This window comes from Mercurialis annua, linkage group LG7 (assembly GCF_937616625.2).
Source record: "Mercurialis annua linkage group LG7, ddMerAnnu1.2, whole genome shotgun sequence".
Classification (NCBI taxonomy): domain Eukaryota; kingdom Viridiplantae; phylum Streptophyta; class Magnoliopsida; order Malpighiales; family Euphorbiaceae; genus Mercurialis; species Mercurialis annua.
The window spans coordinates 20,340,060-20,345,624 of NC_065576.1; the positions used below are offsets into that span (position 1 = coordinate 20,340,060).

Consider the following 5,565-nt stretch of genomic DNA (forward strand, 5'->3'; position numbering starts at 1 on the left):
ATCGTATCGTATCAAAGTTGGAATATATATATCAAATTGGATACGAGGTTTAACTCGGTTGAACTATCTCGGGACCCATATCCAGTGGGTTTAACTCGGTTGAACTATCTCGGGACCCACACCTTGGGATTAAGCGATGGTAGAGGTTTAACTCGGTTGAACTATCTCGGGACCCTACCAATTGGATCGATCGAATCGATTGTTATCGTTATGAATCGTATGAAATTATAGATCGTATTGAGTATCGTGAGTAGAATTTCAATCAGATCTAATACTTGGAGTATTATCTACTACGTTATGTTATATTTTGATATCGTGTATCGATTTGTATATATGAGTTTTTATCGTATGCGATGTTATGTTTTTAATAATACTGTTAATAACTTGCAAGCTCACTTAGTATTTTCCCAAATACTGACCCCTCACCTTTGATGTCTTTCAGGTTATTGGAGTCGGATTAGACAGATCATCTCTGTGTGCCAGAAGTCTGCTTGGCTTGCACAAAGCACGAGTCTCTCTAGTGCTGCAGTAGTATACAATGATTATTAGCGACCTAGTATAGAAAGATCTTTTCACTTGGGGTATGAGCCTTAAGTTAGGCTATTCTGTTTACGGTTATGACCCCTCTGTACGAGATGACAAGTGGGCTAGTACGTACGTGGTACGAAAGTGAGATGCCCTTATGTATTATGTCAACTAATTGGTATAAGTATATACATATATGACGTTGCTTCCGTTTATACATTATAATTTATTTGTTTTATAGCTAAAAATTTATAGTGATTTTAGGCTTGCTACGGGTTCCGGAACTACCACTTCCGTTCCCTTGGGTCGTGACAATGTGAATCGGGAGAAACTGCATTCCTACAAAAAAAAATTAAGTGGTGACTTTTTTATTTTATTTTTTGTTTGATTATATTTCTTAATTTTAGACTAGAATTAGTCAAATTTTTGCGTCATAAACAACAGGTTATATTAAGTCCTTATCAAAAGTAATAATTTTCATGCATCTTTTAATTCAAATTTGTAAGTTTTTAAATACTATATTTAATAATTTAATTACTATTTAAATCAAATAATGGGTCATACAATTATCACTTACATGCGTAGCACATACAAATAAAAATTATTTATAAAAATTTATCAACAACTAAACTATCTCATTTTATATTTTACTTATTATTAAATAAATATCGTGACATATAAATGTCGCTCACCTGCGTAGCACGTGGGTCATGTAAAATATTATTATTAATAATAAACTAATATTATATATAACAGGTCATATTAATATCAAGAATGTGATATAGATTCAATTTAAATGAAAATAATTTAATTAAAAATGAAGTATTATATTTCATATTTTAATTAATTTTAAATTTAAATAACGGGTCCATGTAAATGTCACTTACGTACGCAGGACGTGGCTATACTATTAATCTTCATAGAATTTAAATAATTTAAAATTTAAGAAATTTAATTTAACAAATAATATAAAAATTGAATAGATGTCTAATTCTAATAGAGAAGCACAAGTTAAATAAATGTTAGTAAATATTAATAAGAATTTTTTCAAAAAAACGAGCTTGATTATTTAGCTATTTAAATTATTTGAACAAAATTTTTTAATAAAACTCATAATCATGGAATAACCCTAAAAAAAGATGAAACCAGTACGAAGGAATAAAGTTGTAAATAAAAAAATATGGATAAATATCTAAAATTAATGAAGATATGTAATCTTTAAGAGAATATTAAAATTAATAGGAAATGATAACTTCACAGGCTTATTTCAATTTTTATCAAAAAAATATGACAATAAAAAATAATTTGTATCAATTAAAAAAACATTATTTCATCTAATACTTTAATTATTATAAATATTTAACGGGTCATATGAATATCGTTCACGTGCGTAGCACGTGGCGAAAAACTAGTATATAAAGCACGGACCGGGGGTGGGGGGGAGGCATGCACATTTACCTAATTAGGTCCTTTTTAGGTTGACACAGATAGAAATAGTGGTAATTTTCTAAAATATATGTTTTGGCATTTTATTTACAACTTTACATTGCAAGTTTTGACTTTTCTTTTCTGACTTTTTTTATTTACGAAAAATACATTTTTTTTAATTTCATAAATACCTTTTTCGGTTTTCAATTTTGATTTTCGGTTTTTTTGGTTTGGTCGACCGAACCGACTGGCAGTTTTTTTATATAGTGTAAGATTAGTGTATATATAGTGTTAATTTTTATTTTTTATAGATTTTTTTTCTGAAATTTTTTATTTTATCTTTTATAGTGTAACAGTAGTGTATATATAGTGTGAAATTAGTGTATATATAGTGTATAAGTAGTGTATAAGTGGTGTATAAGTAGTGTATTTATGGCATTTTGTAGTGTTTTTATGAAACACTGCAAATACACTATAAACACTGCAAATATACCATAAACACTGTAAATGCACCATAAATATACTAAAAAAGGCAGAAATACACTATTAATACACCAAAAATACACTAAAACGTAAAGATATTATAAAATTATTACAAATACACCATAAATCAATATTTTCTTTACAAAATCAGTAGCAATAAACAAATCTATGAATAAGAGAAGACAAAATAAATAATAATATGAATAATAGAACAATTTTATAAACAAGAAACTATAGATCTACAATAATTTATTTACAAAATATTTAAATCATTACAAAAAATCTAAAAATTACACAAATCTAAAAACGAGTCGAGAAATTCATAGCGCAAACGGAAAAGACGAACAGACTAGCGCGAACGGAAAAACGACGAGAAATCCATCGGAAGTAGACGAACGGAAGCGCGTCCGGAAAGACGAACGGAAAAGACGAACGGAAAAGTAATCGGAGGAGATAAACTGAAAATCAAATGAAAAAGAAGAAGAAAAGAAGAAGAGAGAAGAGAGAAGAAGAGAGATAAGAGAGAAAAAAAAAGGTGACTATGTAAAAGTTTAAAAAATGAGATAAGACTTCTTTATATAGTGGGTATTTTTGGTAAATAAGTTAGCTTATTAGGTAACATAGGATAAGAAGAAAAGATGGGCGAAAATGGTGTAAATACTTTACCAAAAATAGGTATTTAGAAAATAATCCCATAGACATACGCATTGGGGAGGGATTCTACTTGAGATCAACGTATATAATTAGAATAATCATTAAATTAGAATAGAGTCATTGACAGTGAAGAATGTGCTCATGTTTTGTTATTAGATGAATTATTATTTTTTATGAATAAAATTTATTAAAAGCTAAAGAAAAACGGCAAAAACAACACAACACGGGGAGCTTATGCCATTAAAGGCTACGACTCCGAAAAAGAAAACAAGCTAAGACAAGAAAATATTTTCCGGATTTCTATACAAATCTAATCCAGAATAAACGAAGGAAGGATGCTTACATTTGTAAAAGAAAGCTATACAATGTAAACATCTAAAAACAACCTCTTCCGAGGATGATTCTTTATGTTGAAAAATTCTTCTATTACGACACTTTCAAATTTCCCAAATAAAGATCATCCAAGTCATTCTCCAAAGATTTGTGCAACCTCCATTTGAAATAATAACAATCCACTGAAATAGAAAATCCGCTAGATTTGAAGGCAAAATCTACGATATTCCCATCTTTTGAAAAACATTATACCATATCTTTCTTGCAAAAGACCAATGAATGAAAATATGGTTTTGAGTCTCAATGTCACCGTAAATTCCATATTCAATAAGACCATTCAAAATAATACCACGAGAAGCAAGAAAAAATAACGTCGGAACACTTTTGTACATAGCTGTCCATATAAAAAATTGAACCCTTGGGGGAGCTTCCGATTTCCAGATTTTCTGGTAGTCTACAGTCCCTAATGTGACTGTCAAGTTTCTTCCGTTTCGAATGAGAAAAGACATACCTGCTGCTGTAAACCCTTTACTGCCAAAATTCCACAACAGATGATCTTCTCTGCTGTCAATTACAGCAGCAGAACCTCTCGGACTCAATTCTTGGACATCGTTTGCAGCAGACAAAATCTGCTCCTCAGTCGTATGCCACAGTTCATGAAAGATGTCAGCCAAACTTAGATCATATTCGCCTGCAATATTTTCCTGATCGCTATTATCCTCCACAAGAGCAGCTGAACGACGTTGGGTATGCTGCACTTTCTGGTTCAGCATAATTTGAAGCTCAGCTAGACGGTCTAGCTCCGCAAGACGTAATCTTCGTCTCCAACGCCAATTAGCAGATAAAGCCGAGTCTAGAAAAGCTTGTTTCATATTAGATAATTGGTATAGACGAGGGAAAAGAGCTGCCGCTGTACCGATTCCAGACCAATTTTCATGCTAGAGGGAAATTGAAGAACCATTGTGTCACGACCCATTTTCATGAATCGCGACCGGCGCTAGGGTATGGGTAATGTAGTACCGAAACCCGTAGCTAGCCTCCCATATAAAGCATAAACACATAAACCTGCAGAAAACCAATGCTCGGGGGCAACCGAGACTTCAGCCTAAACTAGCAGTTATAATAATCAACAGTTAATATAACATGCTTATTCAATTCTGAGTCTAAAAATAGGCATAACATAAATAATCCGAAATAACTACAAAACATGCCAGAGCAATATAACCAGTCGAACCAATCCGACAAAACAACTGTAATAATAGTAAAGACGTCTAATCAACTACTGCGGTCTAAGAATAAAATAGTTTGACAATATATCAAAATAATGGAACCTCCGAGGAAAAGTAAATGCGGAGATCACCCGACTCTCTCAGATCATAACCCTGGGAAAATTGGGAAAACAACGGGGTCAGATATACTGAGATGAGTTCATACCACTATCTACATTTATTAAGTGGAAAACCTTTAAAACATTTAAAACATTTAATAACGATATTACGGATAATAGTTGGAACCCTAATCCACAATTCTAAATAATAATCATAATCCAATAGGTCTGGTCCCGAGAGCTGAGCTACACCGAGTTACCACTGACCACACTTATACCAGAGTCCCGAGAGCTGAGCTACACCGAGTTACTCTACCTGGTCCCGAGAGCTATGCTCACACCGAGTTACCACCTTTCCATATATACCTTACCCAGATCAATACCGGTGCGCACGCAGTCCTAATGATGCCCATTAGGTAGCATGTTCCAACTAGAAGCCATAATATAAAAACAATTCGAAATATACGTACAGTATATATATTTAATATTAAAATAACAATTTACTTAATAAAGCGGTAAATAGTAAGTACAAACTCACAGCTTGCTAATCCGCGTGAAATACCGGCAAGCAACTAACTCTGGTTCGCCTCTGAAGCACGAACAGTAGACGAGTCTAGACAAATAAAATAATTATTAAAATCAGACCCTAACTCTAGAGAGTACTAGACACCACACAAGACTAGCACAAATAATCACGTAGTAATTAAACAATCCAAAATAACACAAATATATCCAAAAGGTAATAAAGCCCAATTAATATAAGTCTATTGAGTTCCCGCTTAAAATCCAATATATAAATATTATTTAAAAACTTT

At 32.1% G+C, this 5,565-nt stretch overlaps 1 long non-coding RNA gene across 1 annotated transcript; it reads right to left on the bottom strand.

Moving 5' to 3' along the window:
• Nucleotides 1-4,658: 4,658 nt before the first annotated feature.
• Nucleotides 4,659-5,362, bottom strand: LOC126654970 (uncharacterized). Its single transcript, XR_007632814.2, has 2 exons — nucleotides 5,289-5,362; nucleotides 4,659-4,805 (listed from the first exon to the last, which is right to left on the bottom strand). It is a non-coding gene; the product is annotated as an uncharacterized LOC126654970 (long non-coding RNA).
• Between the last annotated feature and the right edge of the window lie 203 nt (nucleotides 5,363-5,565).